At 37.8% G+C, this 13,991-nt stretch overlaps 1 protein-coding gene across 2 annotated transcripts in view; it reads right to left on the bottom strand.

The window, feature by feature from the left end:
- The window catches only part of TRIO (trio Rho guanine nucleotide exchange factor), a 246,637-nt gene that overhangs the window by 54,001 nt on the left and 178,645 nt on the right, over nucleotides 1-13,991 (bottom strand). The gene's annotated exons all lie outside the window — the stretch shown is intronic.

The raw sequence follows: 13,991 nt of genomic DNA, 5'->3' as shown, positions 1-13,991 counted from the left end.
CGACCACATGGACTTCCTCGGAGTCACATTTCACAGGTTACACGGTTAAGAAGAAAGTATCATGGATACAAAGTTGTCTTGGATGACCCAGTTTTTGTAAAATGCAATTGCTTCTCAACAACCCTGGTGTGAAGACAACAGACCCCACACAAATGTGGTGCAGAGCCACTGGGTGCATTAGGGAAGAATTTGGTTGAAAAACATCTCAATGCATATACTGAAACAATAGCTACAACTTCCTTATGGTCCAAGGCAGAGAGCTTGTAAATTCTCCCGAGAGTAAGTAAAAGGCAGATGACTTTATACCACAAACCCAACATTTCTTAATTTAACAGGCAGGGACCATTATACAGTACCACTGTCACCTCAGATCACACTTAAGATGTTTCTCAAGATGCATCACAAGTCTCAGTTTCCAAGACAGGGACCTGTATCAATACAAGAAATTCTACGCCCAAACAGACAATCTATTAATATCTTTCCATGGTTTACTTCAGGCTCTACCACAAAGCTCTCTTTGTCCTTTAGCTCCATCCGGTTTTCTGTATTCCAGTGCCATATCCTGCATTAGCTACCCCTGTCTGCTAGACAGCTCTTCCTGCAACTCCTTGCATCAGCAGTTTTTTGTAGGAACCCATCCTTGGCAATAACAAGCCAGCCAGGTAATCTTAATTCTACAGGCAGGAATATGTCTACGTGGAAAACATCTTTAGGGAAAAAACCCCAGCTGGGTACAGAGCACAAGCTCAGCACAGAAGAGGTTGGACTGCACGGAGTGTTGCACAGCCCCTGTGTTCAGTATTTAAGACCACAGTCCATCAGGAAAACTAACTCTGATGACATACTAACGAATAAAGCTTATATATTGATTTGTGCCAGTTGACGGAAATTGAAATAGTTGTGGCTTTTTTTTTTCAGTAAAATTAACTGTTTCATTTTTTGCCTTACCTACGTAAAGCTGAAATGAATTTTCTTGGTTATACACTTTATATAATATCTTTTAAAATAAGTCAATAGTTGTCTTCCTTTCTGAAAGAAAAGTAGGCCCTTAACAACTTATTATATTTCTCAGTTACTTAGAACAGGGATAAAATAAATGTCCAGGTGAAAATTTTGTCTATTTCATGAAGATTTCAAATTCCTGGGAAAAGAGCTCATTCATTTTTAAGATGGCATTTTGTAAGAAAGACTACATTCCAGTGATTAAACAAAGGAACTAATAAGGAAAAAAAGCCAATAGAAAAGCAATCACTGAACATCCCAAGCAGATGAGGTAGCACAAACTTTGTATGATAGATACAAATGAAGCATCAGATGCCTATATATATTACTACAGTGAAGGAAATGGATCAACTTTTTGCAGTTAGTATCAGGGATCACTGATGGACAATGTCAGCCCCCCACAAACCATTTTAAGGTATTAACATTTTTCCAATTTTGCCAGCTCACCCCAGCACAGATGTAACAGCTCATCAGTCTCCACTAATGACAATCAAAAATTAGCTCATTACAGCTTCAGCTTCTCACAGGTAACAGCTCCTAAGAGCTGCAGCATCTGCACCCACCATTTGCCACTGTATTAACTTCCTTATGGAAAGTGCTACCTCATGTGAGGCTTCTAGTAACAGTCTTGCATGTAAGAATTGAAACATTCATCCTTTCTTTCATTTAACAGGACAACAGGAGTTAAGCTGACTGCATTTCTCATACTCCTAATATATTGGCATGGTAATATAAATATATAATAGAATTATCTTAAAACAAAGATAAACAGCATTCCAACTTAATCTTTTTAAGGCCCCATTACATTTTGCATCATCTTGGTGAAATCAAGCAGAACAAGAGAGGGAAGCTGATAAAATGCAGAAATTTCAAATTTAAATACCTATTCTGAGTTGGCTGAGAGCAAGAAGGTAAAAAGCCAACCTTCCTTCCTATCTTTCTTGGCAGGGTGGGGTCTGTGTTTGAAAGATTATAGCATGAGAAAACACAGCTTCAGTATCGTTCCCTAACTAAACTAAATCTGTCCTCTCTGGAATCTTGCTCCTTATATTCCTGACATTCCATTTTAAAAACTAATTAACAGATTTTGGAATCAGTACTACGGAGTTATTAAAAAAAATCTTGCTCATCTTAAGAGGAGAGAAACTTATACAAGACAACTGAAATTATCAGAAGAAGTGAATTCTTTATTCAGCTCTGCCAGCATCTAAATGTCATAATTTCAAAACAGTTTTTGAAGTGATCTATGAGACAAATGCTTCCATGATTTAGTATTGCAGTTCTTAAAATTTTGAGTCATGTTTCTGCATATGAGAGAGAAAAGATTCAGACTTCTAAAACTGTGCAAGACCAAATACCACCCAGACCTAGGAGCCAAAGTTAGACATTACTGTTAAAATTCATGAACTAAATGGAATTTTTTATTTACAATATGAATATTGCATTAAAAAAAAAATAAAAAAAAATCAGGCAGACTTTCCATACAAATCCTATCTTTGGAAGCTTAGGCACTCTGCCCCACACCAGAATACTCTAACACAATCAAAAAACTGTAGACAGAAGAACCACATCAATAAATAAATCTGAGGTTGAATCTTCAATGGTGAGCTCCCACACTACCATGAAAATTCTGAAAGGAATCTAACTTTGCCTTTTCCTCAGTGTACAATGTATGCACAGTTTAACTGCTTGGGGTACAGCTGTGCCACTAAGATCTGGTTTCTTTAGCCACACACACAAAGATCATCCTGTTTCCAAAAAACAGCCTCGCTGCTCTGCAGTCTCTCAGATAAATAACACTGCCAGTCTGCAATGAGCAGAATTATTACAACAGCGGCTCTTTGGACTTCACATTCAGAGTGTTGTTTCCTGTTCTTTACTACCCCTGCTGCCAGCTGCCAGAGACACTTTAAACTCAATCAGTCAGAAATTGTACTCTGCAATGAATTGTGTGAACATCCTTAATTTGAGATTTCCAAGTGCTCCCTTCAAAATACTGGTATTTTTCAACAACAACAAAACCCCAAACAAACAAAAAAGAAAAACAAAAGACCTGCAACCAATAGCCACCTCCAACAAAACACACTGGCTATCTCACAAGCTGGCAAACCTGGGAAAAGTATTTTCTGATTGAGGGTAAAGAAATATTTTCATTTGGGTGATTTACAGCCTTCCACTCTAAATCCTGGGTAAAACATTTATCAAGAGCAACTGATATCAAGACACTGAAGTACTAAGGCTTTAATTAAAAATATTGGGAAATGAATCATGTATCCAACTATTCAGTCACTCAGGCTAGGATCTAAACAAGTCCTTCCTGTCTCCAGCTTTGCAGAACATGCCCTAGCTCATGCTTACAGTAAGAAAGAATAGCAAAAAGCCCAATACACAGTAAATTCTCTCCCATCTTAATCATTTGGCTATTATTTACTTGAATTTTTAACTCTGTTCTATGCTGCAGCCAAGGGATTGAAGCCTATATACCACTCCCAAGAACGAAGAAGCCTTTCAAAGAAATGGTGAGATGTTCAGTGTCCCTGGTCTGTTTATCTGGAAAAGCTTAGGGAAAATTCTGACTCCTCAATGCAGTCACCACTGCAGCATGCCAAACCAGCTTGAAGGATCCCAGCCACTGTCAGCAAAACCACAACAAACCAGCTTTAGGTAATTCAAACAAAATCTTTTGGATGAGTGTAAGGAATTTTGTTTCACATACATTCAGCAATAAACAAAGGGTGGGAGGGGAAAAGGAATAGGCCATGTGTCATCTGTACTTTAGAGTAAACACAAAACATGTTCCAAGCAAGAAATATTTGCTGTCCTAATGAGACATATTGAAGAATCACTCAGTTTTTTATATTAATTTTATTATACAAGTCACCCTTCATCATTCATTTTTTTTCTTTATTTCTAAAAGGGGAAACAGCCTTTTGGTGTGAAAAAAAAAAAAATTGGTCAAAACAAGGTTTAATTTTCCAAACCAGTTTTAGCTGAACATACAGGAGGTCTGGATTCTTTTTAGCATAAATTTCTTAGGTAATTATCTTAACTAAAAATGCATGCAGTCAAAGACAAAAGAATATATTCAATAGAAGTGCTCAGAATACTGAACTTTCTTGACTTAAAATGAATTTCTTTTAAGTCACTTAAAAGGAGAATGAACAGTTCTACCAGGTCAAACCAGGTCACTAAAAACCCCAAACAACAAAAGCAAAGCTTTTAAAATGGGACACATATTCCCTTTAAGAAATTCTGATGCTGAAGGTCCATACAAATGCATCTGGACGAATTACTTCTTCCTTCTGCTTGGTATTATTGACCAAAACACTTTTTAAATTCTACTTCTGCTAAGTTCAAATTGAAAAAATGCTATTTGGTTAGTTACAAAGGTTTGCTTCACTGCTATTTCTCCTCCTTTTGCCTCTGCTCAATACTGCTTTCAGCAGGTCCCTCTCACAGATCAGGTTAAGTTGCATGGCCCTCTCAGGTGTGGCAGATGGAGCCCAGCCACAATCCAACACCTGCTGCTTCAGAAAGCAGGAAAGGCATACGGGCTCTGAAAGCACCCGAGTGGATTTCAAACAGAAGCATTTAACTCCAAAAATCCTTACATACTTTCACCACTTCATTATATTAAAGGATGCTTGAGCAAAATGAAGCAACCTCCTCAATTCCTCTGCACTGCATCTAACAGAAGAGCAAAACCAGAAATGGGCATTTTTTTCTCTCGCTCTAAGCCTGGTTTTCAGACACCCTATTTTTATAAATTATTAGCACAGATTTGTTACTAAGTATGCTTGAGTACATTTGGCAGCTAGCTTTACCATAAGCACAACAGAAAGGAAGAAAAAAAAATCCACAGGAATGGGGCTTATTATTATACTTTGCCTATCACATGATAAAACACAGAAAAACTTGAAATTGTATACTGTCAAATAATTCCACAAATACGAGAGTTCCTGCATTGTAGTTAACAGGGTTTTTTTTTTTTTAATCTGCTCTGAATTATAAATGCAGCATAGTCCAGTCCTGAAAAAGCTACGGTATTTCTGTTTGGGTTACACAGAACATGTTTTACAACCATTTGAAAGAAAATTAGCTCTGAACCAAAGAAATTAATGTGATCACACTGATGACAAAATTGAAAAGGTTAAGATTCCTAAAAATTACATCCTCACCCTTTAGGAGAATTGTGAAAATGCAGTTATGAAATAGCCACTCTAAATCTATGCTTCAGATATTTCAGTAAGTTACTACACTCAGTTAAGACAACAATGCTCTTTTAGGATGGCAACTAAAGTTCTGGTGTCAGAAAATTCTTTTAACTGACAAAAAATTTCTCCACATTCTCTTTTCCCATTTAGTTCCTCCTGAACAAAACATGCCATCATGGCAGAAGTTTTAGATTGTTAATAATGTTAACAATAACAGAGTAAAGCTTTGTTATTCCACAAGCAGCAAAAGACAGTCAAATGCTGCTACTTTAGATTTACTCCAGTTCTGAGGACTGTAACTTCACATAGTCTTAAGAAGGTGATGTGAATGGGCACTGGATCCCACTGCCTCAGCTCTTACTTAAGCAAACAACCAGGACACAAAGAGAACATACCACACAGCTCCAGGGTACCACCTGCTGCAGACACCAGCTCTTTAGATGTTACTTCTGAGACTGTAAATAGAGCTCTGAGACAGTGCTTTCCAAACTGATTCTGGCATGACTGTATGTAGTCCTGCCACATCTTTGGGATGAAAGGATAAACACACCTAAGCCTGTTCTACTGTATCAACCAGCATTTAAAGTACAAGTATTTTGTTACTCTTGATATAATGACAGAAGTCAGCATAAAATGCACTAGAACCGGACAACAACTAAGTCTGGCCATGACAAATAAACTCTCTAAAATAGACTGGCTACCAATATAAAAATTTTAAGATATGTGCTTAACAATTGGGTGTTTTTCACTAGTCAAGCTTTTCCTGTTTGATACTGCCTAAAGAATACTTCAGAACAGTCAACTGGTCCCCACCTGTCACGCTGGAGACCAGGGTTCAATTCACCAGCAGAGAGGTGATTCTTCCTTCAAGGGACGTGGTTAGTGCCACACTTGGCAGTGCTGGGTTAACAGGTAGGCTTGATGATCTTAAACCCTACCAGCTTTCCTTCCATCAGAATATCTGTAGGTTCTTACATGCAGCTAGATTCCCTGGACTCCATGTTTAAAGCTTCTCCGTATCACTGATACTTTGAAGCTTATATTAAAAAACTAACACACACCTAATTAGTTCATAGCCACACCCAGCATGGTGCAACAAACACAACTGGAGTTTGTCACAAGGAGAAATAGTTTTTTTGATTCCTTCCCATTTCTTACGTGGAATAAATGTATTTGGGGGCAAAAACCTTCAGCATTTCTAATAGCCCCAAAGGCACTAAGAGGAGTCCAAGTCTCCAGGAAATACTTAGAACATACTAAGTCCCTGCTAGCAATTCTAACTTTTAGCATAGGATCACAGGACAACTTAAGTTCCAAGAGGCCTCAAATCCCCATGTAGTCCAATCTTCTGCTCAACAGGATGGGTCAGTTATGAGATCAGACCTGCATACCTGGGGTGTTGTCCAGTTTGCCCTTGAAAACCCGACATACTTTTAAGCTCTTCTTGTAACTGGAACTATTTCTGCTGCACTGTAAATGGTTAACCAGCAGTAGAGGTTGGCCACAGCTGTCCACAGGGAAAAATTAAAATATTTTGGTTATCAAGGACAGTTTGATATTAAGTTTACCTAAGATGACCTTTACTATTTATGCCTGCATGTCAATTATGTAAATGTCTTTTGTTGCTATAGGGGTTCAACATTATATACCCATCCTAGAAAATGCAGACTGCAAATTTCTGAAAAGCATTATCAGTATATTTTCCTGGGATCATTAAATGTTTTTATTAACTTATCACAACAGCCTCTTTTACACAGTTTGCTCTAAGAATTCCATTGCTTTTTTGCTTCCATGTTGGACAATAATATGTTTAGGTTCAATAGTTGTTTCAGATAGAGGAAAACACCACTTGTACTCAACTCAAAACTAGGAGAAAACACAAGCATGTCCTGAATTGTAATTGTACCTATGCCAGTGAATATGAACTCAATAGGAGCGAAAAAAAAATATAAAAAATAGAAGCGAAATATTGCATAATAATGCCATTAATATAAGAGATGTCAAGGGCATCTGTCAAAAAGCTTCTGACAGTTATGTTAAAAGTGATGCAACATTTCTAGTTTAGCATGCTATTTTACTACTTGCAGGAAAAGTGAAATGAAGTCAAAGGAATGCATTCAGCAGCCACCTCACAAAAAAAGAATTGGAGGAAGTCAGTGGAACCCTAAATCCTGCTGGTTCCACCTGCAGGCAGTGATGATGACAAATGATGTGATGTAATGTAATGTGAAGATGTCCCAAAAGGTGCACAAGCTCATCAGCTCTAGCCTCCTCCTTAAAAAAAGAAGCAGCAAGCAAAATATGGGTAACAAAGGCAGCCTCACAAATTCTCAACATTTCACCAATTTTTAAAAGTTTGTTATAACCGAAGACAGACAAATTAAGGAAAGCAAACAACACTTCAGGATGCTTTTCTTCAATTGTAAGATAGAAAAAACATTTGTAGGATATGATTTGAGTTTGTACTCTGTTCTAACCTTGGTTAGAAAAAGAAACTGCTGTCAAAGAAAGGCTAATTGCAAGCAAAGTAACAACTCTCCTGGGAAACCTAAAGCCATCAGGATTGCTGGTTTATATCCACCCTCTACCTCCCAAAGATCAGCTGTGCAAACACATCTGTTCTAAGCAGATACTTTTTATGCACCGATTTCCTTTCCAACTACAATATATAAGAGAAATATATTTGGCAGCTGTCTGGGGCCGAAAGTAGATTCAATAAAAATTTCTTTCTCTCAGCTGTAATACTGAGCTCCCAAACAGGGCAAAATCCTTTCATTAGCTATGTACGAGAGCTCCAGAGACAAACTAGCCACGTACTTATGCTCACAAATAGAGTCAGCATGGGAAACACTGATTATATCTCACAAGTCTTCCTGGGCTGCATTATGATAAAAGAATAATGCAGGAGTTAAAAGCAGGCTTATGCAGAAATCAATCCTATGATGTTTCAGGGCACATGTGAACTCGACTTAGAGAGAACTCGTCTAGAAATTCAAATTGTGAGATTCACTGAACCTCCTTGTCTCGTTTAATATTGCACAACTCCAAGGAAGCAATTTATAGAGACTTCACTATTTATCAAAGCTCAATTAGAATTCCGCTCTTAACTATCTGACACAGTTTGGCTATAAACCTCAATGTAAAGATTATTATCTAATGGACTGCAGTAAATTGCTGACATTTTATTTAAGTTTACTTATGCTCAGATGATGTTTTTAACTGCAAATTCAACTAAAAACCACAAGATGGGAAAGTCAGGACAGAGAATTCTTGTTTTACTTTATACTGCAGCTACTTTATTTACCTGGACTAAGGCATGAGAACATGTTTGAAAATTCACATACAACCTAAATTCAAACCATACTTGCCACTATTAGACTAGCACTGCTTTTGGGAAAAAGTATTTGTGACTAAATGAAAATTTATGATTTATTATACTTTCAAAACAAATGGTAATTGTGAAGTTGAACTTCAGCTATTAAAATACATGCACCCCTGTTCAAGCTCAAGTCTGGCTGATAAATAAGCTGAACTGACACTGCAGCACAGCCTTTACAATGTTTTCTTAACTAAAGCATGTGGAGTGTCAAATTCGACTGACTGCTCAGCTTTGCCTCTCATGGGCTCCTCAAAAGGCTTTCTATCAGCTGGCTAGATGGATGGGCAGCCTTTTATTTAGCAGTTTTATGAGAAGGTAATTGATTCATCAAGAAACAGAATTTTTACATTAAGTTTTGGTGTCTTATACAACTCCAACATATTCCTCTATATCACTTTCTGCTTGCAATCATATCCGTCTGTGTAGCAGCAGCAGTAGATCCCTCTTGGTTTGGTGCCCTGGAAACTACAGTCCCCACCTTCTGCCACCTGGCCCCAAGGCAACACAGCAAAGCACGTACCCCACCAGCTCATTGTCAGGAGTTACTTTCCCCTCTAGCCTGGGCTGTAACTCATTTCCTGCAGCTGCAAACGCTGTCAGGCAGTCTCACAGGCAGCACTTTGGCTTGGAGCCATGGGTGGGGATCCTTTTTCCTTACACATGGCCTATGCTTCACTTGCTTGCAGTCTCAAAACAGCAAATACTCCCTTTCTACAGCCTCCCTCTGCTCCTAAGCAAATAGTTGCTGCTGCGCAAGTCATCCTTCTTTTCTTCCACTATGAACAGGGAGTCCTTCTTCAGTTATTCAAACTGGATGCCCATTTTGCTGGCCCAATTCTGCTGATACACAGAGCTTACTCTTCCTATATTGAACAGTATTTAGACTCAACATGAAACACTCCCTTTGTCAACATAACTTCCAAAGCTCTCAATCACACATGAGACTTTAACCTTACTCTCTCCCCATCTCCTTTCATTGAAAACTGGTATTCTGAACAGGATCCAGTTGTGTGGCAGCAAGCTTAGTTAATGTAACAAATTCAAGACTGTTTTAGCCATTCTGTGGCCTCAGCTATAAAATCTCTCTCTCCTCTTGGGAAATATCTCTAGATCACCCACACAATTTTTGTCTTCCTTAGTTCTTGAAGAGAGGGTCCTACTGCAATTCAAGAAGAGCTCTGACACCTGCCCTACGTCAGTCCTTCCCATCTTGCAGGTGTAGAAAATGGCTTACTATGCAGCTATTTGAACAGATTTGTCAACATTTGTCTTGCAAAGCCATTTGATCTGCCTTATTATGTTAAGATTCTTTTAGAGAGGCTACATTTCTGTGTTTATGGCTGCAGTCAGGACAGTATCCTCAGACTGAAATCAAAAGCCAGTATTCAGTATGTGAGTGGTGTGTGGTTTGGTACCATGCTACTAAAATATCACCTACCTCTCATATTTGAACAAACCTATACAGATCCCTGGATTATGCAATGGTATAAAACAGGCAAGCACTGAACCTTCAGGTAAACAAAAGACTTCTGTGGCCAAGTTTTGAAACACACGGATAGTAACATGAATTGGCAATTAGACAGGCCCCCCCCAAAATCTTGTAACTCAAAGGAGACATAAATGTAAGCCTCTCAAGCAAAGAATTGTTGCAGTCTTTTTATCTCTCCAAACAGTAGCTCCTACAGAACAGATATGACAGACTACTACAAATTCTTCAGAAATACTCACAGATTCAGAAAAGACAGTAAACTTGTGATCTAAACAGGCAAGACATTCACAAACCGTTTTAAATTGCTGCAATTTTTTCTGAGCTTGCATTTTCATTACACTGAATCCTGTCCCCTGCTTTTTACCCAAAGCTCTGTGGCAGTGTAAGTGCCCTTCAAAGAAAAGAAAGACGACTGCACTTATAAAATAGGATGTACCCTAGAATGAAAAGAAACCCCTGTTAAAAAAGAGAGAAGCACCAAATAAAACAACAGGAACAATCTTTCTCCCCCACACCCCAAAACATGTGGGAAATCATTGGAAAAAAATGTTGCCTTATGCATTACTTGTGAAAAACATGTTCTTCCAGAGCTACTGATTTATTTTTTGTACAGTGCACCAACTGTTATTCAGCCTCTTCACTACTCACTTGTTTCTCTTTCCTCCCTATCATAAAAGGGATTTAGATTTTTTTTTAAAAATGTATTCATCTGTGAATAAATGACTCAAATAACTTGCAAAAAATAGATTTAATATCCAGCAGAGCAAGCAAGAGGTCAGGAACCCACAATCAACTCTCCCCCTAAGTTACTATTCATCTAGTGAACGTCTTTTCTGTGCAATGCTTTCCTCGTAGTCTTAACGAAGTGTTTATTACCTTAACTACCATAACATTTTAGAGATTGAAGATATTGTAAATGTTTTTATTTTTAAACCATTCATACTGATTAGATGCTTTAGATGATAAACATTCTTAGATGAGAAGTAATACCTACACTTTTAGGCAATTTATGAGGGTCATTTTTGAGGCTGCCTTTTAACATGAGAATAAAACAATATTACCTTTCACGGTTGACAGATAATGTGTGGACAGACAAGGAATGACCAAGATCAACTGTTAGAAGCAGGCTTCACTGAACATATTTTCTGCTTTAATAATCATGCATGTTTCCCTACTTTGGATAATAATTTGAGATATTTTAAGGCATTAAGTATCACCCAACATTTCTGTACATGTGGTTTGACACACCATAAGAACCAGCTGTCAATTATGAGGGGTTTGCCGTTTCAAAACTTTGAAGCTCATTTCACCTCTGCTATGCTGTGGCTTTCCTTTTTTTCCTTTTGTGTTTTTTGTTTTTGCTATTTTGTTGGAAAGTGGTGCTACTGATAAACACTGTTGAAAAGATCAAAACTGTGGGCTCTACAGATACTGAATGGAATGCAAAACTCCTCAGCAAGCTGTCTGCATAGGCTAAGCACTCTACATCCAAGTAGCCAACCCCACCACTTGTGATGGTGATCACTTCCTTCATTCCCTTGCAATACATAAACCCTCTCTTTCCCTCAGCCTCTCCCAAGAGCTTGTCATGTCAGACATGCAAAAATTCAAGACTCATGTCATGAACAGTACAGAATTACCCAGACTTGGTGCTCACACTGTGAGCCTCATATATGACATGTATTTCAGACCTCAAATCCTAATTTGTTGAATCTCTCAAAAACTATGAAAATTTTACTGAATTATTGTCAAAAATGGAAAAGAAAATCTGTATTGTAAAGACTGAAGGTACCTATTTAACTACTAGAAATCTAGGAAGTACATGAAAAATTATCCACCCAAGAACATGGTAAGTCAGTCATTCTTTGTTAGAGGATTTGTTTTGCTTTTTAGGACTTCATACCTCAATCAATATCCACAATGAACAATTCTGAGAAGATCATGTAATTGTTTTTCCATTCTTCTGATTAGCATATTCCCCAATGCTTTATTTAATCAAATGCAGCACTTGAGAATGAATAATTGGTTTGTGGGATTGTCTGAGGTACTTTTCACTATGGGGGAAAAATAAAATCAAAGCACACCACTGGTTTTGCTTAATTTTTATAATCCTTCAACAATATGAACACTATAAACCTCTTTCAAGCAATAGAAAGATGAGGTAGGGACCAAAGTGAAACAAATCCAGTAGTTTCAAGTGCCTTGTGTACTCTTTTTTTTCCCTCTCCCAACTACTTAATATTATGTAACAACTTGCATGTTCAAGACAACTCACACTCACTTCAGTCACAGGCAGGGGAAACCTTACAAATTAACATCTATCTCCTGAAGCCTGACACCCAGCAATGTGGGGATAAACAATTTGCAGCTGCTTCTTATCAGTTAGGATTAGGATGGCATACCATAACATCCCACAGGAAGCCTGTGGCAGGGACACAGAAGGCACTTCTGAGGCTGCATTCAATCCTGCAAATTATGCTCATTCTAGCAATGGCTATTCTTCTTCAGTGTCCATGATTAATATAATTAATTAATGCTCTTTACTTCAAAGCACCATGTTAAACAAAGCAAAGCATCCTTGAAAGGCTGTGCCCCATTTTCCCTAAACAAATTCTACAGAAGAAAAAAGTAATACTGGTCATGTCCACTGGTTTGATTAATGAAAGCAACTTCTCAACCACAAAACCAGCTCTGTCTGTCCCTCGGGATTCTGACAGGCTCAAGGTATTTCATATTATGTACATATGTATATATAGTCCAGTACTCTCTGCCTCTCCTAATAAAATTCTTTGCATTCAAAGGTGAAGTCCCTAATCTCCAAAGGAAATTGAATTTATCAGTTCTGTGAGTGTTGTTAAAAAAGCCCTAGCTTTTTTACCCCTTAGTCCAAGAATAAAAGTTTTAGTATTACCCAACTACATTTTCCAATTTTATCATCACCTTGCAGAACACCTGCAAGCTTTCCCTATCCAAATTATTGTAGGACACAAAATGAAAAAAGAGTACTACAACTATACAGCTCAAGCCTCCAAACTCTCCCCCAGCCCCTAATCACCCGGCATTCAGGAAGTTCCTGCTGTGCCTGCCCCTGATGTAAGAAACACAGTCTCACCCCTGCTTCAGTCAAGCATATTTAGAGTGTCTTAAAAAAAATGGGAATAATTGTAATAGCTGAAATGGACTGAATAATTAAAAAAATTGCAGTTACATTTATGAAAAACTTTGCAAAAACAGAATTTTGTGTTTTGGAAGACAAATTTTCCCCAACATCACGTGTCTGCTAATCTTAATATCTGCAATAAAAAACTCTATGAAATGCATCTTTTCCCACTGCATGGGATGAAACGCCTTCTAATGAACTATTTTTCTGGGGTTTTCCCTTCTTTTTTTTTTTTATTAAGTTCACATTTCTTTCTGTTCACAGCCTGCTATCAAGCAGACAAATGCTCACTCAAGACTCAATGAGGCAAACAAGCATTTTCTCTAATAACAATCTACTCTTTGAGCTTAGATAGTTTACAGAGTCAAAAGATTACAGCACACTAAAATCCTAGATCTTTTTTGCACCCTTCAGAGGAATATTCTTGCATTCATCTGCAAAAAAACCAAAGTAAGATTTCTGAGATGCTCTGGGAAAAAGTGTGCCAGTGCTACTCTGAAAAACTCAGTTAAGTAAAATACAGAAGTCCAAATGAACAATTTCCATTCCAGGGCATATGGATGAGTGTATTTACATTTTCCATTGCTAATCCTTCCTGACTTCTTACTGCAGGGTTTCTCAGAAAACACTGATAATCTACAGCAGAGATTTTCTTCCCTCCTGACTTTCAGCACTTCTCAGAGGTACAGGTTTTCCTGTCACTGCAGCTTGATCTAATATGATATGTAACTCTTGACCATGATATAA

Source organism: Cyanistes caeruleus, chromosome 1 (assembly GCF_971803275.1).
Source record: "Cyanistes caeruleus chromosome 1, bCyaCae1.hap1.1, whole genome shotgun sequence".
Classification (NCBI taxonomy): domain Eukaryota; kingdom Metazoa; phylum Chordata; class Aves; order Passeriformes; family Paridae; genus Cyanistes; species Cyanistes caeruleus.
The sequence above is the reverse complement of the archived record's forward strand: the minus strand, read 5'-3'. Positions and strand labels throughout refer to the sequence as shown.